Source organism: Aristolochia californica, unplaced genomic scaffold, assembly GCF_029961685.1.
Source record: "Aristolochia californica isolate CCGP_79_NKW_82.1479 unplaced genomic scaffold, dmAriCali1.0.hap1 SCAF_3, whole genome shotgun sequence".
NCBI lineage: Eukaryota > Viridiplantae > Streptophyta > Magnoliopsida > Piperales > Aristolochiaceae > Aristolochia > Aristolochia californica.
Genome location: NW_027181992.1, coordinates 19,768,456 through 19,791,447, shown reverse-complemented (window position 1 = coordinate 19,791,447; position 22,992 = coordinate 19,768,456). Strand labels below are relative to the sequence as shown.

General features: G+C 39.7%; 1 pseudogene; it reads right to left on the bottom strand.

Moving 5' to 3' along the window:
- Positions 1 to 12,672: 12,672 nt before the first annotated feature.
- Positions 12,673 to 22,200, bottom strand: LOC137959441 (probable inactive purple acid phosphatase 27; annotated as a pseudogene).
- Between the last annotated feature and the right edge of the window lie 792 nt (positions 22,201 to 22,992).

Genomic DNA, 22,992 nt, shown 5'->3' with positions numbered 1-22,992 from the left:
TCAATGAAGGTGACAAGTAATGAAGCTAAAAAGTCTACATTGATTCAATTGAGAGATCTTCTAGTTATTGATATGGAGAATATTGCTAAGGAAGACGAGGAAAACATACCCCCAGAAGTAAATCAGAACATTCATGTGACTGAACTCAGGAGATCTACAAGAACTAGTAAACCACCACAAAGATACTCCCTTGCATTGAACTATATTTTGTTGACTGATAAAGATGAACAAGAGAGTTATGGGGAAGTTGTGATAATGAATCAACCAAGTTGGAGTTGACCATGAGGGATACGATGGATTCACTATTATCCAATCAGACATGGCAGTTGATAGAGTTACCAAAAGGGAAGAAGGCTTTGTAGAATAAAAGACGAGCATGATGGCAGCAAGTGGTATAAGGCAAAACTAGTTGTAAAGGGCTTTCAACAAAAAGAAGGCATTGACTACACAATTTTCTCCCCAGTAGTGAAATTGACTACTATTAGAACATTGCTTCGACTAGCAACAAATGAAGACTTGCACTTAGAGCAGTTGGATGTAAAGACCACTTTCTTCATGATGATTTTGAGGAAGAAATTTACATGAGACAACCATAGGGTTTCAAAGCACAAGGAAAGGAAAAAATTGTGTGAAAACTTCAAAAGAGATTGAATGGTCTTAAATAAGCTCCAAGATAGTGGTATAAGAAGTTTGACATCATCATGAGTAGTATTGGTTTCTTGAGGTGTCAAGTGGATCGTTACTATTATGTGATGAACCTTGATGACTCCTACATCATTCTACTACTATATGTTGATGACATGTTGATAGTAGGTGCTTGAAAACATGAAATATATAAGTTTAAAATGGAGTTATCCAAGAAGTTTGCAATGAAGGATTTGGGTGCTGCAAAACAAATCCTTAGGATGAGGATTACTAGGGATACTGATGTCTTGAAACTATCACAAGAGGAATATGTGAATAAGGTGTTGAGAAGATTCAACGTGAATAATGCAAAACTAGTGAGTATTGCTTTGGCTAGTCACTTTAGTCTATCTAAGGAGTAGTCATCTTCTACAGAGCAGGAGTGAGCCTACATGGCCAATGTGCCTTATGCTTCTGCCATTGGCAGTCTCATGTATGTCATGGTGTACACTAGACCAGACATAGCTCATGCAGTGGGAGTTGTGAGTAGATATATGAGTAATCTAGGTAAATAACATTGGGAACCAATGAAGTAGATTCTTAAGTATTTGAGAGGCACTACAGACTCAACTTTATGTTTTAGAAAGTTAGACTTGGGATTATGGGGTTATGTAGAAGCTGACATGGTTGAGACATTGATGGCAGGAAGAGTCTCACTGGATATGTATACACAATGGGTGGTAGAGCAGTTAGTTGGGTCTCTAACTTGTAGAAGATATTTGCTCTTTCCACTACTAAGGCAGAATATGTTGTGGTGACCAAAGTCAGCAAAGAGATGGTATGGTTGCAGTTTTTCTTGGAAGAATTAGGTCTCAAGCATGGGAATAATGAGTTGTATTGTGACAGTTAGAGTGCTATTCATTTAGAAAAGAACCATATTTATCATGCCAAAACAAAGCACACACAAGTGCATTATCACTTCATTAGATCATCTCTTGAGGATGGAGAATTTAGGATCCCATGATAAGAAATTCTACCAAACTAAGAAAAAGAAGGAGAATAGAGGGAGAAGGGATCAACCACCAAGGGAGAGAGCTTGGACAAAGTAGAAGAGGGAGAAAGTTTGGTTGAACTTTGGGAGAAAGGAGGAGAGAGCTTGAATGTTGTACCTCTTAGTCAATGCCTCTATTTATAGCTTTTACAATGCCCTTTTAGGGCTACAACATTATAAAAGAAGAGACATAAAAAGATAAGTATTTACAACTTCATGTCATCTTTATGAGAATTCTTCTTATTTACCCATATGCCACTTCTTAGATGTGTGGGCTTTCTTTTCTTGGATGTCTTCTAACACTTTTCATGGACGTGTGGGCATTAGACCACTCTTCTAACAATGTGTGGGTTTTGGCCTCCTCTTATAACACTCCCTCTGAAATTGGAGGAGAAGAAAAAAACATCATAGATACTCAGCTTGGTACATATAAAGGATAGGATCTTAGATGTAATTGTTTTTGTAAGAGTATCTGCTACATGCTCTTGTGATGAAACATGTTTGAGGAAGATTATACCCACTTGAAATCTCTCCAGTATAAAGTGGTAGTACATGTCGATGTGTTTGGTCCTCTAATGGAAAACTGGATCCGAAGTAATATTAATGGCTGTTTGGTTATCACAATGTAGACCCATAGAACCTCCTTTACAAAATCCTAATTCCATAAGAAGGGACCTGATCCATAGGAGTTCACTAACTATGTAAGCCATAGCCCTGTATTTTGCTTCTGCACTAGATCTTGCAAACATATTTTGCTTCTTACTTCTCCATGTAACCAGGTTCCTTTCAACAAGAGTGCAATATCCAAAAGTGAACTACTTCCTATCATCAGGTGATCCAGCCCAATCCACATACAAGAAACCTTCTATGTTGCAGTGGCCATTTTTATAATAAAGCAATCCTCTTCCTGGGGCACCTTGAAAGTATTTTAATATTCTCTCCAATGCCTGCCAATGGGTAAGTTGTAGTTTATGGATGTACTGGTTCACCACTCTTATAACATATGATATGTCTGGTCTAGTTACTGTGAGGTAGATAAGTTTGCCTACAAGTCTTTGATATTTCCCAATATCAATATCTACTCCAGAACTTGCAAGTAATTTTATATTTGCATCCATAGGTGTGTCAGCTGGGTGATGCCCCATCATTCTTATTTCTTCGAGGAGGTCCAAGAAATATTTCCTCTGAGACAATATTATCCCATGTTTGGACTGAAGAAATTTTAGTCCAAGAAAATAATTTAGAAGTTCAAGATCTTTAGTTTTGAATTCATGACATATTTTGTTTTTTACTTCTTGTTTTTTATGCACATCATTGCCAGTTAAGATAATATCATCAACATACACAGACAATAGTATCTTACCTTTTGAGGTATCTTTAAATTATACTGAATGATCTACTGAGCATTGACGAAATCCAAACCATAGTAGTGCTTGGCTAAATTTGTCAACTCAGGTCCAAGGGGACTGTTTAAGCCCATATAAGGACTTCTTTAAGAGGCATACATACTCCCCCTCAACCACATAACCAGGTGGTTGAATAAATTTCCTCATAGATATTGCCATTTAAGAAAGTTTTTTTAACATCGAGTTGATATACAAGCCATGAAGAGTTATAAGCGAGTGATAATAAGATACATACTGAATTTAACTTGGTATTAGGAGAGAAGGTTTCCTCATAATTCACTCCATCACATTGTGTGTACCCTTTACCAATGATTCAGGCCTTAAGACAAGTAATGGACCTATACGGATTGTGTTTGATGAAAAACACCCATTTACAACCCACTGGTTTCTTACCATTCAGAAGTGGTGTTGTTGGAAGATGGGCCCAAGCCCACATGACCAAGGAAGGCCCACATATCATAGAGTGTTGGAAGATGGGCCCAAGCCCACACGGCCAAGTAAGGCTCACATATTCAAGACTATTGGAAGATGTGCCCAAGGCCATAAGATGTGGAACCCACCATGATCACGTGAGGTGGCATGAGGAGTCTTACACAATAAGAAGTCTAACATAGCCTAAATTATTATGGAAGCAGGTCTCACTGAAGAGTTTCAGTTTAAAGGTGTTTTAGTCATGTTAGTCTTCTATTTTTATTGGGTTATTTAATTATGCTAGTACTTATCTTTAAGTGTTAGAGTTTGGGTGTAATTGGGACAAAGGTGGTTTAATTGTAATTGGACTTTACTACTTTCCTCTATTATAAATAGAGGTTCATGTACTCTAATTATAATAAGTCATGAAGTATTTCTCTTTTCGATAAATTCAACAAGTGCTAAGTCCCATGTTTTATTTTCATATAAGGATTGCATTTCCTCATCCATAGCCACCTTCCATCTTGGATGTTCCAGTGCCTCCTGAGAGGAATGCTGAATCGAAGTGGAAGAAAGAGATGCAAGGAACTGAGAACAATTGGAAGACAAATGATGGTGAGACATAACGTTGGATATAGGATGAGAAGTAGTACAGTAACAACGTTCTTTTCTTAGAGAAATGGATCAAGTATCAAAATGTGGATCAAATGGAATAGGGGAAGAACTTACCTCAACAGGATTTGAAAACTCCCCAGGTGAGGTGTCAGCTAGTGCTTCAGGGCGCAGAGTGACATCGGCATTAAAGAACACAAATGGACAAGGGTTGGTAGGAGTGAAGGACAAACCTGGAGGAGCATCTTCTGAGAAATAGAATGAGGTGTCTAAAAAAAGTTACAACCCGAGACACAAGTAACCGTCAAAGTTACAACCCAAGAAAATTCACTTCATAGAACGAGGAGCAAGTTTACATTTCTAAGGATATGTGGTATGGACAAAGCATGCACATCCAAAAACCTTTATTGGAAAAGAAAATGGTTTTTCACTAGGAAATAATACAAATATGGAGTCTTATGACCCAATACTGATGAAGATAACTTATTGATAAGAAAATAGACCGTAAGTAGAGCATGAGCCCAATAAAAGTAACGTACCTTCATAGAGTAGAGGAGGCCCCGAGCAACCTCAAGGAGATGACATTTCTTTCTTTCAACAACAACATTATGTTAGAAGAGTGAGCCCAAGAGCACATGTTGTTAGAAGAGTGGGCTCATGCCCACACATCCAAGAAAAGTGTTAGAAGAGTGGGCTCAAGCCCACAGAAAAGAAATCCCACACATCTAAAGGTGGCATATGGGTAAATAAGAAGACTTCTCATAAATATGGCATGAAGTTGTAAATTCTTGGCTTTTTTATGTCACTTATTTTATAATATTGTATCCCTAAAAGGCCATTGAAAAATCAATTAATAGAGGCCTTGGCTAAGAGGTAGAACATTCAATCTCTCTCCTCCTTTCTTCAAAAGTTCGTCCAACATCTCTCTCTTGGTAGGAGCTCTCCCTCTTCTCCTTTGTCCAAGCTCTCTCCCTTGGTGGTTGATCCCTTCTCCCTCTCTTCTCCTTCTTCTTCTTAGTTTGGTTGACATTCTTATCATGGGATCCTAAATTCTACACGGTATCAGAACATAGAGTTTAGGATTCCCTTTGATAAAGTATACAAAAAAATATTTATGAAGATCTGGCCAAGAAATCTCTCAAGAAGTAAGGAGTCAGGCCATAAAGAGACAAGTCATTTCTGGTTATTATTTACACATTTTCCTTGTTATATGTTGAGGCTTTGATCTCTGGATTATATCTAGACAAGATGATCTTTATATGAGAAGTTGTGAAGATTAATCCCTTTTGTTAAAAGATGTTATCATCTTGGTCTTCTTGTAGCTAAACTACTTTCATGTGACTTCGATCAATTTTCTATGAGTTGGAATTCTAGTACATGTTGCTGCCAGGCCTCTTACACTTGGTGTTGCTCATGTGGTCTGTTTATTTAGATGGTGAAGCAACATATGTTTAAATCCCAACATTATAAAAATTTATCAACGTGCCTCTACTATTCTATAGCCCTCTCTACTCTCTTGAACTCCAACACTAGGTTATTTGAAAGTTGGATTGTCCCTATGAGTTGAGATTTATAAGAGACCTTATTTGCTAAAAAGGATCTCAAAGAAAGAAAATTGTGGTTCTTAAGTATTTAGCCACAATTTTTGGAATTTTGGGTTAAGGCGTAAGTTTCATTCTATCCTCTTGAGATTTTTTAAAGGATATAAGAGGATTTGATTCATTTATGAATGGTAACTCCTCTTGACAGAGGCACAAATTCTTTGATGATTTAGTGCCTGATCTTGTGGATAAGATTTTAGATCTCAATTGACAAGTGACTGATTTGGTACATGGATCTTTCAAGTTTGAATTAGTGGATGTTTTTATAAGATCTTCTCTTATTTGATCTATTTGGAACATTCAGATTGACTTATTTGGCAGCCAATACATGATTTAAAGTGCCTTCCCACTTTGATTTTACTTACTCTTAAATTTTGAGCTTCTATAATTGATCTTGAGAGTGGTTTAAGCATTTGTTTTACTTCAAGATGGATGCTGGAAATACAAGTAGTAAGAGTTACATACTCATAATTACTACTATTATCTTAAGGGGCCTCTCAAATTATCTCAGTTGGTCACAATCAATACGAAGGGTTCTTATTACCCGTGGCCTTCTCGGTCAATTAAACAAACCTTGTCTACCGATTGATGAAGAAGATCTATCCTACCTCAAGTTGGTTAAGAATGATAATTTGGTCATTAGTTGGCTTATTAATAGTATGGAAGAACATGTAGCCAACAATGTTGTCCACCTGGAAACAACCAAAGACATTTGGGACACATGTACTAAGTTATATTCTAGCTTGTCCAAGGAATAGCTTTGTTTCTTTCTGTTTAGGTTTACATACTCCCAAAATAGTTATGAACCAAAACCGACACATCCCAAACAACATTTGTAAATTAAAAATGTATCAAACACCTCAAGCGGTCAGTCAAAAGGAACTTAATAGTCTTTCATACAACACAATGTTTAAAACTGGACAGACCCATGTTTGTCCAATAATAGGCTATCCACATGAATGGCATGATGAAAATAATCCAATATTAAACAATATAATGGATTTAGTTGGTGATATGCATCACAGTTTCTTTATGAAAAGTTGATGTGAGAAATACACTGCAGAATATGTTGCCTTCTTATGCCTAGGAATAGAAAGCGAAGTTAATGAACAAGTACAAAAACTCAAGAGAGGAATAAATGCCCATCTTGAGATACTAAAAGGAGGATATACTCAACCAATAATAAAACTCCTCACAGATATGTAAAGCTTTGTAGATCATGAAATCGAACACTCTAGGATATTAGAACCTATTGGAGGGATGAAAACTGAATTGGTTAATAACAAACCAAGTAGAAAAGAAGTACAAGAATTTATTTGTAAAATAGCTTCAGTAAAAAACCAACAAAGTGTAGATAAAGATCGTCTTATATGAGACATATGTGCTTTAACTCAAAACAATGAACAAAGAGAAATTGTTGTTCAACATACCTCTCTGTTCATAACTTTATATCAATTGGAACGTGTTCTCCAGATTTTGTTCCAAAACTTAGAAGAGACAACGTCTCAACCAAAATTCTTAAATGTCTGAACAAATAGGAATAGAATGTAATTCTCTTCAAAATAGTCGTCATGTTCATCATGAAGCACAGGGATAATATGAAGAACAACCTAATCTTATGTAGGATGTACAAAAGTGAACAATCAGTATCCCTCAGATAACTGAAGTCTACAATAAAGACTGGATTGAGTTCCAGAAGGAACTATCTGTAGAAATACAGGATATCAACTCAGGTACTTTCTGCTACAAATTATTAAGTGAATCAAACCTAGCTAAACTAAAAAGATTTAAATACGTCCATTATGGACTAGTTCATTTAGGATTAGACCCCTTGATATGAATCAACCAAAATTTACCCTTCCTAGCAGCAATCGTAGATAACTCAGTGAGGAATAATTTTGAAAAAGCCCTACTCGGAGGAGTTAGAGAAAACTTAGGATTAGGTCCAGTCTCCTTTACAATTTGGCCCAATCTAAAAACAGATTTAGATGACAAGCTTATCTAGGATACCTTGTCCCTAAAAATCTACATAGATATCTGGTCGAAAAATGGCATTTAACTAGGACGAAGAGTAATGTGCATACTCATATGCGTAGTTGCAAGAGGAATCCGTACTGGAAAGGTTCCAGTAAAGGATTCAAAGAAAATCATGAAACTATCCAAAAATATTGGATATTCTCAAAATTTGACCATAGAAGAACTCGATCCTAGAGAGTTAACATGGCCAATAGAATGGGTAGTCCAACCTATGGCTCCCAAACACCTTCCCCTCTCCCAAAAATCCATAAGGGAGATAGAAGGGAAACTAGTATGTTATACACACAATAACATTATTATTTTATTTTTTGCTTTAATTTACTTTAATTAGTTCTTTTTAGGTCATAGGGGTAATTTTGGAATATTTTATTTATAGGGGTATTTTTGTAATATTTTATATTAAACCCTAACGGGGTGAACCCTATTTAAGGGGTAAGAGTCAAGAGAAAAACAAGCATTGATTTTAGGTTAAATATAGGGTAAACAGGCTGGGAGTTCTCCTTAACGAGCTCTAGGGTTTTCAAGCTTCCCTTTGGCTTGGTCTTCGTCTTCCTCTCCATGTCTCCCTACAATTCCACCATGTCTTTCTACAATTCCCCATGGCCGAACTTGAACCGTAACAATGAATCCTTGTGTCAAATCCAGGACCATAACAACTGGTATTAGAGCGGGAACACAATAATATCAGAGCAAGGTTCTCCGACGAAAATCAGCAAAAGTGAATTACTGGAGTTGATCCTCAGATGTCAAGCAAAGAATGACAGAAAATTTGATGAGATGTTTGAGAGGTTCTCTAAATTTAATCTCAACATAGAGAGGTTGAATGGGAGGATGGATAGCATAACAAGTGTAACGAGTGGAAGGAACACAACGCTGGCACAAAGCGGAGGGGGAGATGAGTTGTTACGGTCCCGGGTCATGGATCAAGTGACATGGCGAGATATTTGTGAATCCAGCATTGGTACTGAGTTGCTGAACTCGGTAAGGAGGGTTAAAGATCCCTTCTTTGGCTAATCTTCCACCAATAAACAGTCTCCCTTTTTATTAACTCATTCTAGTGCTAAAGTTATAATTCAGGTGGAGAGATAATGGAGGAATACCCGTTCTTGCTCATGTAAATCAGAGTTTCAACCCTGATTTGATGCAGCTCGTTCCAGGACTTGAAGGCCTAGCTTAGGGGGCAGCCTTGGTTCACGTTGATGGTTGTCCTTGCTCTGTTTCCATGATGAATTCCCTGCAAGAAGAGTTGTTCTAATCCTTCTAGTGAAAGAACCAGAATTCTCCTTTCTTTGCTGCTCGTCAAAAGGGAATTGAACCCTACTTGTTGTTGATGCTGATGATGAGGGAAGACCCTCTCTTTGGGCTCAGAAAAAGGGGTAGGAAGCTCCTCTTCTTCGTATGGATGATGAAGGATGAATTTGGTGAAGATGGATGGCAATGGAGGGTGAAGGATAGGTTGGATTTTTGGAGTAAACCCTAAACTCAAGATCAAGAGGTGATCTCAACCTATTTAGACTAGGTTATTCTAAAATCTCAAAGCTTACCTATTTCATTCATTCATTTCCCTTAAATAGGTCACGTCATGGAGTTTTAGGGTTAGGGTTACAATAATTCCCCATAATGCCCTTACATATAAAGTAATTAGAAATAAATCCTACTCAAAGTAATATAAGAAATAAATCCTATTGAGTGGGTTGTTGTTGCCTCCTTCATTGTGTGACTCGGTGTGCTATTGAGTCCACAACATCTGCCTCCCCATGGAGAAAGAGCTTGTCCTCAAATTTTCTCCTTATGAAACTAAACTTAAGTACCTTTCATCAAATTATAACTTCTCTTCATAAAATATAATTATATGAAGATAAATAATCTGATATATTTCGGTCTCTGTCATCTAGCCGAACTAAGGATTGTTTCTCCTATTTTTCCAGAATGACCATTGACTCTTCCAAGATCAATATATCCTTATAAAAAATCATACCATAAATTAGTTGAATATATAAAAAAATAGACTTACGTATCTTTCTTTTGATATATAATTCTCCATAAAAAGTCTCTTTCTTGATAGCGTAAAATACCCTAGAAGTTGAGGCTTTATGCTGCCTCTCAACCTTTGCTGCTTCAAATATCGATTTCTCTTTGTAGATAACTCAGATAAAAATTGGTTGAATAGGAAAAATAATAGACTTACAGATATTTCTTTTGATATATATATTTCTCCATATAAAGTCTAGTTTTTTATATAAAAAAAACCTCAGAATCTGAAGATTTCTGCCGTTGCCCAAACCTTTTTGCAATCTAACCTTTGCTCATTCAAATATCGATATCTCTCTATCGATAACTCCAATTGGAACAAATTATTTTTCTTTGGAAAGTAGACTAAAATATATTTCCATAAATATATAATTTTCAACATGAAAAAACTCTGTATAGAGGTTAAAAATGCAAATAAAACTACGGGTGTAGGGACTGAAAAATAAATAACTATGAACCTAGACATAGGGTTTAGGTTTAGAGAAAATGATCACATTACCTCTATGGGTTGACCACGTCAACTCACAGAACCTGCTCTGATACCATGTTGAATTTATGGAAAAGAGAAATACTTCATTGACTTATTGTAATCAGTATACATGAACCTCTATTTATAATAGAGGAAGGTGGTTGAGTCTAATTACAATAAAACTACCTTTGTCACAATTACACCCAAATTCTAACACTTAAAGATAAGTCCTAGCATAATTAAATAACTCAATATAGATAAAAGAAAAACCTAACTCAAACTAAAACTCTTCTAGGACGAGACCATTAGATAAAGATACTTTCTTGAGTCCTTCTTGATCTTCCAACTAATGTGATAAGGATGACAGATCATGGCAATCATAGTGGGTCCTAATTCTTATATGCTTGGGCCCATCTTGTGGGTTTGCTTTGATCATTTGTCCCATCTTCTAATACTCTTAGATATGTAGGCCTTCCTTGGTCGGGTGGGCTTGAGCCCTATCTTCCAACAATGTTGAATTTAGGACCCCATGAATAATACCTCGAGCAAGGTGGAGAGAAAGGAAAAAAGGAAAAAGAGAAGAGCTCTTGGGTATAGAGAGAAGAGAAGAAAATAAAGGACAATAGAGAGAGAAGAAAAAAATAAGAAACTTGCTTAATATTTTAGAGTTACAAGTACCCCTATTTATAGTTGAAGAGGTGATAGAGTCCATGTACAACTAACCTTAGGACTCCTAATTACATTCCAACTAGAACTCTCTAAGATAAGCCAATTTTGATAAGATTACATTATCTATTTAAGAAACTAATTTAACTTAACTACAAACACCTTTTTTAAGGACGTGAATCATGCTAGAGAGCCAGCTTTTGGTCTTATCTTGTGGGTACCACATGATCTTCCAGCTCATGTAGATAGAGATACCAGCTCGCGGTATCTTTGTGGCTCTTTCATAACAAAAATAGGACGAGTATCATATTCTAGGCCAAAAATATTCAAAGAAGATAGACTTACCTCGATAGGATCCGACAACTCAACAGGTGTGGTGTCAGCAAGAGTTTATGGGGGTTGAGTAGTTTTTGCAGCACAGGGTACAACCGATCGAGGAGAACCTGGTATTGGAGATAAACCTGGAGGAGCATTATCAAAATGATATGGAGAGTCTTCAAAAAATGTGACATCCCTAGACTCAAGAAAACACTGAAGTGAGGGATTATAGCAAACATAACCCTTTTGTGTGCGAGAGTATCCTAAGAAGATACACTTCACAGATTTGGGATCAAGTTTACTAAGTTTTGGGGAGGAAATATGGACAAAACATTGACAGTTGAAGACTCTCAAGGACAATGAAAAAGGATCATCATCAGGTAATAATAGAGAGTTGGGAGATTTTTTACCAAGAATGGAAGAGGGTAACCAGTTTATAAGAAAACATGCGGTAAGAACTGCATGCTGCCAATAAAAGTATAGAACTTGCATGGCATATAGTAAACCGCAAGCTACCTCAAGAATATGACAGTTCTTCCATTCAGCCACACCATGTTTTTGAGGGGTGTAGGCACATGATGTCTGATGAATAATGCCATTTTCCTGAAAAAAATGAGTCAAGATCTTTGGATGTGTATTCTTTGGCATTATCTAACCGAAGGACTTTAATTTTCTGCCCAAAGTGAGTGAGTACCATTGCATGAAAATATTTAAATATCAATGGTATTTCAGAATGCTCTTTAAACAAAAATAACCATGTGGTATAAATGAATTCATCAATGAATGTAATAGAATATTTCACTGGAGAAATGTTGGAGACACTCAAGGGTCACCATACATTAGTATGAATTAACGAAAAAGGAGAGACACTTTTAATTTCTGGATGAGGTGAGTATGTAGACTTTTGATGTTTACTCATTTGACATGCTTGACAGCGAAGGTCCAACCGTGCTTTAGGAAAAATATGATGAAGATATTGGGTGGATGGATGTCCCAACCGGTTATGCCATAACCTGATTTTCGTGTCACAGGTGGATGCAGTATTTATTTGTGGCACATCCAAGTAGTAGAGCCTCCCTTGTTCATGGCCTCCACTAATCACCCGCTTCATTGTAAGATTTTTATGGTCCCAGATCTGACACATGGATTCGTAGGGAGACATGGAGATGAAAAAGAAGATCAAGTCAAAGGGAAGCTTGAAAACCCTAGAACTTGTCAAGGAGAGCTCCAAGCCTGTTTAACCAAAAATTAACCTAAAATCAATGTTTGTCTTTCTCATTACTCTTACCCCTTAAATAGGGTTCACCCTGTTAGGGTTTAATATAAAATATTAAAAAATACCCCTATAAATAAAATATTCCACAAATACCCCTGTGGCCCAAAACTGAAATAAATAAAGTAAATTAAAGAAAACAATTAACTATTAATTTTATTGTGTGCATAACATTACACCCCCTCAAAGAACGAGCTTGTCCTCAAGCTCGAAAGTAGGGTCTGTAGGCCGATGTCTCCACCTCCCGCAACAATATGAATTGTGCCAATCAAAGGACCGATGTAGTTGTATTTCGCTTTGTACGTACAGAGGTTCTGGTAGAATGGACCTGTGCTTTTGTAAATGTCGACATGCTGTTAGGATCCTCACGAGCCATGGATCTTGTCACCCTCCTCTCTTCTCTTCCTTCCATTGCTTTGCTTGACGTAGGAATAGATTGATGGAGTGATGTAAGAAGAAAATCGAAAAGGGGATTTGGGGGAAAAGGAGGAGAGCTTGAAGGAGCTCTCGACCTGTTACTCTAATTTACTGTAGGCTAATTTGCTTATTCAATCGTGACCTTTCATTAACCTAGTCGTCCCCTTAAATTGGGTTGAGGACGCTAAATACACTTCAGACCCTTGGGTCACTGGTTCAAGTCAAATAACTTGTAAACCAAACCAAACCAAAATCAATTACATGAAAATTAAAACGACATTAATTAATTCCTACACCTGCTGGTAACACGTGATGCTATTGAATCCATAACATCACCCCCCTCCTAGAGAAAGAGCTTGTCCTCAAGCTCAAAGGAAGGGTAGAGAAGCCAAAATGCTGATAATGGCTCCCATGTAGTGTCACTGGGGTCTGCATCTGCCCACTGTACGAGAATTTCCCAATCACCTTGAATGTGGCATGCCCACAATACCTGAGTTGGAGTAGAAAGGACACGGCCCTCATGTAGTGGTGGCAGAGGGGTGTGCAGCAAGGGAGAGTCGCCCTGGAAAGGCTTTAGTTGGGATACATGAAATACATTATATATCTTTGCCTCGGGATGTAGCTGCAAACGGTAGGCCACGGTGCCAATGTGGTCCAACACCTGAAATGGACCATAATATTTTGGAGAAAGCTTGTGGCGCTTGGAGGCAGTCAGTGACAGCTGGCGATAGTGTTGGAGCTTTAACCACACATAATCTCCTGGGGAATAATATATCTCTCGGTGCTTCTTATCATAATAGAACTTCATTGAGTGTTGGGCCTCCTGGAGCATAGCGTCTCTTTTAGCTAACGCTTGGTCCAAAGTGGCAACTTTGGATGCCCCTGGTTCATAGGATAACAAACGAGTGGGATCTCCGCCATAAACTACCCTAAAAGGAGTAGTTCCCAGTGCGCTGTGGTAAGAGGTGTTATAGCAAAATTCTGCCCAGGAAAGCCACTTAACCCACCGTTTAGGTGAGTCCCCCAAAAAATAGCGAAGATACATTTCAATCGTGAGATTGACGACCTCGGTTTGTCTATTAGTTTGTGGATGATAGGCAGAAGAGAATGCCAATTGGGTGCCATGTAACTGGAATAATTCTTTCCAAAAGGTACTGGTAAAAATGGCATCCCTATCACTGATAATGGATGTGGGAATCCCGTGTAATCGGACAATGTGGTCCATAAATAACTGAGCTACATGAGCAGCAGTATATGGATGTGCCAAAAAAATGAAGTGACCATATTTTGAAAAATGGTCAACCACAACTAATATCACGGATTTACCTGATGAAGTTGGAAGGCCATCAATGAAATCCATGGAAATGTCGAACCAAATTTGAGACGGTAGCTACAGAGGTTGTAGTAGGCCGGCAAGACATAAAGATTCGGCCTTGTTTCATTGACAAATCTGACAAGCAGCTACATAATCAGCAATCGTGCTCTTCATACCCCTCCAATAAAATTTTTGACTGATTCGGAAATATGTTTTCTGTCGACCCTCATGTGTGCTATCATGGAAAGAGGACAGAAAGGTGTGAAGAAGTAGGGACGTGTGATGCATAAAAATCTTGTTTTTGTATAGGATAAGACGACCTTGAATTGTCCAATGACTAGCTATTGTCCCTTGCTGAATATCTTGATATAATGAAATAAGTTCTAGATATTGATGTGTCTCCCCATGAATAGAATCCAACAACAGTGAGCGTGGGTGGCTGAGAGCATAAACGTGTGGTTCTGGAATGTCCCGATGAGACAAAGCGTCAGCCCCCAAATTCAAACTGCCTGGCTTATATTGAACTATAAAATCGAAGCCCATGAGTTTACTCAACCAATGCTGCTGCGGTGATATGGTGAGGCATTGCTCAAGAAGATACTTGAGGCTGCAATGATCTGTACGAATCAGAAATGTTTGTCCCCAAAGATAAGGCCACCAATGTTGGATGGCTTTGGCTAACCCAATTGGTTCCCTCTCATATGCTGATAACTTGTATTGGTGTTGTCCCAACTGGCGGCTGAAATAAGCGATGGGTGTCCCAATTGCTGTAACACTGCACCAATACCTCCTTCGGACGCATCACATTCCACCACAAAGGATTCATCAAAATCTGGTAGCTGTAGCACAGGCGCTGAGGCTAAAGCCTTCTTTAACTGCTGTAAGGCCTGTGCCACAGAGGGAGACCAAGTGAATGCATGTTTCTTGAGAAGGTTGTTCAGTAGTGTTGCTATCTGGCCATAAGTACGGATAAATTTTCTGTAATATCCTGCTAGGCCCAAAAATCCCCTTAATGCGGTAAGGAAGGTGGGAGGAGGCCAATCTGTGATGGCTTGTATCTTACATTGGTCAACCTTCACGCCCACTGCTGATATAACGTGGCCCAAATATGCCACTTCTGAACTGCCCATAGAACATTTGGATTCATTCAAAACCAAATGATGGGAGCGTGGAATGGTAAATGCCTGATGGAGGTGTTGGAGATGTTCGTCCCAATTTGTGCTATAGACCAAGATGTCATAAAAAATACTAACACATATTTTCGCAGAAGTGAGGAAAATACCTCATTCATGAGGGCCTGGAAGGTGGAGGGCGCATTGGAGAGACCGAAGGGTAGGATGAGGAACTCAAAATGACCGTGGTGTGTGCGGAATGCAATCTTCTCCACATCTGCAGGGTGAACTCTAATTTGATGACAGCCTGATTCAAATCTAACTTGTAAAAATTGTAGCACCATGTAACTCATCCATCAACTCGTCCACCACTGGGATGGGGAACTTGTCTTTAATTGTATGCAAATTGAGTTGCATGTAGTCGATAAAAAACCTCCATGATTTATCCTTTTTGCGGACCAGTAAAATAGGGGATGAGAAGGGAGACCTACTGGGCTGGATAACTCCCTGAGCGAGCATATTCAGGTACTGTCTTTCGATTTCATCTTTCTGTATATGTGGGTAACGATAAGGATGCACCACCACTGGATCGGTTCCCAACTTCAAACGTATGTCGTGATCACAGTGACACACTTGTGGTAGACCACTAGGGTCATTAAATAAATCCACAAAGGTTGTAAGTAATGGAGATAACTTACAATCACTAGTGCTCTGGATTTGGAAAGTGTGAAGTGCACTAGGCACCTATGCCTTGATACCCTGCAATGTAATCTGGCTCTGTTGTGCTGTAAATGTCATAGTCCGAGCCTGAAAATCCCACAATATAGGGCCTAATAGCTGAAGCCATTTTACCCCGAGCACCAAATCAAATCCTACTAAAGGAATGACCAGTAAATCAACCTTAAATGAATGTCCCTCAATAGTAAAAGGGGTGGTTGTACATAACCCAACACTAGCAATTTTAGCCCCATTTGCCACTAAAATTGAGCGACCCTTTTGTTGTTGGATTTCTAATCCCAATTGTTTCGTTGCGGGCTCACTGATAAAATCATGTGTGCTGCCAGAATCAACTAAAGCAAGTAACTGACGATGGTGTAACTTGGCCTTTACCTGCATTGTATTAGAACTACGCAGGCCATGCATGGCATGGAGGGAGAGCTCTGGTTCTTGTTGTTCCTCTTCAACAATATCAGCTTCAGGAAGCACTTCTAAACCCTCTTCCCAAAGTTCTATACTGAATAATCTTTTGCAGGTATGTCCTGGGAGAAATTTTTCATCACAATTAAAACAGAGGCCCATGGCCTTTCTTGCCTCCATTTCCTGTTTAGTCAAGAATTTATGTGGAAGATTGTGGGGGGGGGGGGGGGGCGCACATTTGTAGACTGTTGTGCACGGTTAGGGGCTGAGGAGCCAAAACGTGGCCCAGGTGCAGGACCCGGTAGTCTGCTGGTCCAAAAGGTTTTTTCGGCCTAATAATTCCCTCAGAACTCTTTGTTTCTGTTCCATAGCCCTGGCATAATTCATGGTTGAATCCAAGTCTATAGGACCAAGTAATTCCACTTCCAAGCGAACCGACTCGGTCAAGCCTGCATTAAAGATCTGAACATGTAGGTGAGGAGGAACACATTCACTCGCGCGGGCCAACCTTTCCTGAAATATTTTCTGGTACAATTCTAAAGTGCCAGTCTGTTTATAGTTGATCAATTCCCCCACTGGATTGCTACTAGCTGGAGGTCCAAACATCATCTGGCAAGCACGTTTAAAATTTAGCCAATCCTGACTCGAATGGATATTTCGGTAGTGATGGAACCACATGAGTGCTTCATCGAGCAGGTGGTAGGCAGCCAACGTAACCTTGTCCACATCCAAAGTTTGTTGATGATAGAAAAATTGCTCACATTTCGTTAACCAAAGTAAAGGATCCTTTGAGCCATCATATGTAGGAAAATTGAGTTTAAAGTACCTGGGAACCGTAGTTGGTCCCTGCGCGTGAGCAGCCATAGGAAGAGTTTGAGGGTGTAGTGGTGGTGGTGGTGGTGGTGTGAAGTGTGGGTGGTTTGTTGCCGGTGGTTGAGAGTTTGTAGCTGGTGGTGACGCTGCCAATTGAAGTGCTGCAAGCTGACGGATCACGGTTTGGAGAGAAGATTCCAGCATGTGCAATGTATTATGGATGTTTGTAATTTCAGCACCTTGATGTGTGGACCTTTGTTGAAGATCTCAAAGCACTTGAATGTCCTCTGGAGAAGAGGAGTCACCAAGGGTTGACTTGTCTGATACCACGTTGTTAGGATCCTCACGAGCCATGGATCTTGTCACCCTCCTCTCTTCTCTTCCTTCCATTGTTGTGCTTGACGTAGGGATAGATTGATGGAGTGAAGTAAGAAGAAAATCGGAAAGGGGATTTGGGGGAAAAGGGGGAGAGCTTGAAGGAGCTCTCGACCTGTTACTCTAATTTACTCTAGGCTAATTTGCTAATTCAATCGCTACCTTTCATTAACCTAGCCGTCCCCTTAAATAGAGTTGAGGATGCTAAATACACTTCAGACCCTTTGGTCACTGGTTCAAGCCAAATAAATTGTAAACCAAACCAAACCAAAATTAATTACATGAAATTTGAAAACCATATTAATTAATTCCTACGCTTATTGGTAACATGTGATGCTATTGAGTCCATAACACATGCCCATAGAATTCGAGATTAACTTTGAACTTCTGCCAAAGTCCTTGAAGACTCTCCCTCCCCATGGGTTCTTCGAAAGACCCCTCCTGAGCATACCAACTATTTGAAGAGAACCCCAAAACCCTATGTGAAAGGAAGATAAGCTATGGCTGTTTACGTCTGTCTATTGATGCAAAAAATTCTTCAATAAATATATACTGCTCGGTCCCTTCCCTCCAATCATGTTCATTATCAGCTACACAAAGCGAAACAGTCCACAATTTGTTGAGTACCAGTAGTTGGCCCAATTTGCTGCAGGAACATAATACATCATTTCCGCCACAACACCACATTCTCCACCAGAATCAGTATTGCCATGGAAGGAGCCAGATCTTGGCCAGTCACGTTCATGGTTACCAACCGCTGTCATATATGGAAGAACAGAAGCAATAGGCTCCACTGGTGCAGTAAACTGGTCCCACTGCGAGATATATCCATTTGCATAAGGCATATCTCCAATATGGAAAACTTTGTCGTCATTATTCTCATCACTGATAAGCTGGTCGGTAGTCGTCAGAGAGCCGGATTGATAATTGTGGTACTCAGTGGAACCATCACGTCCTGCCTTTCCCATGTCACCAAATATGATTATACGTTGAAGAGAGTTCTGGCCAGGGAAAGGAGATGCCTTAAAACGATAGGTCTGGCTCCAATCATATGATCCATTAGACAGTTTATGTCCCCACTTGTAAATGTACACAACATTTGGCCACAAATCATTCAGAAAGCGTGGATGTATGAATCCTGGATCCCGCCGGCCAACTGTCCGTGCTAGTGCCCCACACATGCTATTACGACTGAATGTCAAGGTCCTGGCTGGGAAATGAACCTGATCTCCTCCTTCTCTACCCCATTCAATAAAAAGTCCTACTTCATTCATATTGTATCCGCTAGTCCAAGTTACTGTCATCTGATTCCAAGACTGCCCTTGTGCAATGCCAGCCACAAACATATCAAAAGCAGCATTGTAGGTGGCCAAGCTGACTGTGGCACTTAGCAGAGGCACGTGATTTGTGTCTTGTGTACTGTGAATAGGATCCTCTAGAACAAAATTGACTTTTCCATACGCAGGCCCATACTGTCTCCTCTCCTGCTGGGTTGCCATCTTCTCCAGCTGGGCAACATACATACCCTTGGTCCCATCTTTACCTGCTTCATCCAGCCAGTCTGCCACTTGCTGGAGTTGTGTAGAATCAGGGCCAAACCATTTCCAGGACAAAGCAAGTGAATACAGAAAACGCTGATTGACCTGAAATTCGCTGACTATAAAAGTTGGGCTAACAAGAGCACATGGAAGTGCACACCCGCGGGCAACACACTCACCAGCATTTATAGTAGGCCTTGGCTCATTTCCACAAAACTCGGTTATTAGCCTAATAATCGATGGAATATGAGATCCTGATCCTACTACTTCAACAGAAGTAATTATTTTAGCAGTAAGTCCAGCTTCCAACAAGGCCTTGTCAAGCCTGCCCTTAACCCTCTCCAAATAGGAACACTAATTTGCTCAAATTCATCATCATTGGCTGGAACTCCTGACTCAACCTCCTTGATCGCCCAGAGATAGATGGGGAAGTTGATGAATTTAGAGTATCTTTTCACCAATTCCTTCAATTTGTCTTCTTCGCAATATTCACCAGCTTCATCCCTAAGATGTAACCTGATCTTGGTACCACGACCTAATGGTTCATTCCATGTGTCCTCTAAGATTGCAAAGGCTCCATCAGTGGTAGACTCCCATACATACTGTTTGTCCTTCTTGTGGTTGCTGATAACTTCAACATAATCAGCAACCAAATATACTGAGTAGAAACCAACTCCAAACTGCCCAAAGAGATTCAGATCACCTCCTTGTGCATTTTCTCAATGAAAGCGGCCTTCTCAAAATTAATGTGCTTATCATGCAGGAGCATCCCATTAAGCACAAACATATATGGGACATTCACACTGTTGGAGAACTCGTTAAGAGAAAAATTAAACAGGCGCACATTGTCAAGTGGACAACGAACATACACACTGGTGTTGTGCGCATCAACAAAACAATCAAGCCATCCGAAAAAAAATTCAAAGGTCCCCAAAAAAAATTTCCATGGATCCCGACATCCTCCCAAAAATTTGATCTCTAACTGTATACCCCCAATCCGAAATTCCATCATTTGGCTATTGATTCTCTGCTTCATGACATAGAAATTCTTCGTTTCTAATTTTTGAGCAACATTGCTACTGGTCAGCCCCTATGAGCCACATCAATGCCCTGAAAGACATGTTTTGATCTACAGATCAAGTGAGTTTGCGAAGCTTATCCCCAATTGCAATGAAGATGGTTCCCCACTAGACTGCCGAGAGAGAGATTGTGACGGAGAGGTGGTGGCCAGAAGTCCCATCCCACAGAAGTTGTTTTCGACGACGCCGACAGAGTCGCCCCCCAATTACGATGAAGATGGTTCCCCATTGGACTGCTGAGAGAGAGATTGTGACGGAGAGGTGGTGGCCGGAAGTCCCATCTCACCGGAGTTGTTTCTGAAGGCACCGATGGAGTTGCCCCCTTCTCCAGTGGCGAATAACAGCCCTTGGAGGCTTCGCCGCTTGGAGATTTTTTGAGACCAAGTGCTCTCGAAAACACATCCTGATTGGAAGAAGCGCCAAAAAATATTACCTTCTCCTGTTTGGCAAGGTGTTTTGCTTGTCGTGAGCCTTGTTGGTGTGAATTTGGATTTGAGGTCTCACCCATTTGTCCAACGCTGACAAGGTGTTAGCAGAAAACCCCTCCGATTTTGGATTTCCTGGGTCCTTGCCGTCAGATTTCGGAAGTTTGGAATCCGATTTCTGATTTGTGTCCCCAATTTTGGATTTCGCCGCTGCTGGAGAGACAGAGGGTGCTCTGATTTCTTGTGTCTCCTGCCCTTCGGAGACAGTGTCTCGAGCGACTGCAGAAGCGAGTTTCTCTCTTGCAGCAAACTCATCTCCCCCTCTACTTTATGCCGGTGTTGTGTTTCTTCCACTCGTTAGACTTTTTATGTTGTCCATCCTCCCATTCAACCTCTCTATATCGAGATTAAATTTAGAGAACCTCTCGAACATCTCATCAATTTTTTTGTCATTCTTTGTCGGACATCTGAGGATCAACTCCAGTAATTCCCTTGTGCTGATTTCCGTTGTGGAACCCTACTCTAATATTAATGTGTTCCCACTCTGATACCAAATGTTAAACACCTAGCCAATACTACCCAAAACACTGGCATGTTAGGAGCTGAAGGCATAAGCACTTAACCCCAGGACCAAGTGGATCACTGTGAGCCCATAACATCACACCCCACCTTCACGAGTCGATGACCCCGGTGGCTTTACCTGCAAACTACGAGGAGGCGTGCCTGTGTCCGGGATTTGCGATCTCTCGTGACAGTCAGGAATCAAAATCATGACAAGTGCTAGCTCTGATACCAGTTGTTACAGTCCCAGATTTGACACATGGATTCATAGGGAGACATGGAGATGAAAACGAAGATCAAGCCAAAGGGAAGCTTGAAAACCCTAGAACTCGTCCAAGAGAGCTCCAAGCTTGTTTAACCTAAAATTAACCTAAAATCAATGCTTGTCTTTCTCATTACTCTTACCTCTTAAATAGGGTTCACCCTGTTAGGGTTTAATATAAAATATTACACAAATACCCCTATAAATAAAATATTCCACAAATACCCCTGTGGCCTAAAACTAAAATAAATAAAGTAAATTAAAAAAATTAATTATTAATGTTATTGTGTGCATAAAAAATATCTTGAAACACACATGAAGTGGGTGAGAAAATGAAAGAGAAATTAAAATGTTTGGTGAGCCGACTCACAAATAAAATATTCAAAGCGAAAGTAGGAACAAAAAGGATATCAGTGAGTAGAAGTGTTGGTGTAATAGAAACGGATCCTTTCCCTTGAACTTTAGTTTGTTAACCATCTACAATGGTAACAAATTTATGTGAAAGACATGGAGAAATTGAGTATAGTAGATGTCTTTTACCTGTAAGATGTTCGGAGGCTCCTGAGTCAATTATCCAGGATAAAGAGGAGGTAGAAAACATACCTGAAGCGGTGGTGGCAGCGGTGGGTGAAGAAGTACTTGGGGAGGAACCCATCATGGTCTTCATTTTCTAGAATAGTTCATAGACTTCATCAATAAAAGTATGCTTTGGAGTTGTTGTGGTAGACTGCTCTACCTTTGTATCACTCACGAAGGCTTGGTTAGCCTTAATTCTCATTATCTTTATAACATCTTTCGTGGGAGTGACCCAATCTACCACATATAGAGAATTCTTTCAGGTGAAAGCATGTGTCTCTAGTGTGGCCATAATGGGTGCATTCCTTCCCACCTGTGTGGTCAAAACCAGTCCTTCCACTTCTTCCTCTTCCTCCTCTATAAAATCTGCCTCGACATCGGCCTTGGTCTGATGGTGTTCCCCTATGTCCAAAGTACATAGCGGATGGTATTTCAGTAGTAGAGGGAGAAGTATCTAGAATACAAAGAAGTGTAGTACAAACATCATCAAAAGTAGGAACCACGGAAGAGCTAAGAAGGTGAGTCTTAGCCACTTCAAGATGTGGTTTAATGTTAGCAAGACATATGGCCATAATCAAGGCCTCTTTCTGTTTATGTTGGACAGTGATATCTGTCGAGGTTGGCTGGGCCTATTTCCATTTTTAAGAAAGCCTTGAAAGCAGGCCAAATATTCGTGTATATTGTCTCATTGTTTGGTTGTAAGCATCCGTTGTAAAATATCATATGACCTTTGTAAGTTGTTGGAGCTTGAATACAACTTGGCGCATGTCTCCCAAATTTGTTTAGCCATCTCTAGATGAATGACATTATTGGAGACATGTTCCTTCATACTATTGATAAGCCAACTAATAACCAATGTATCCTCCTTTAACCATTTGGTATA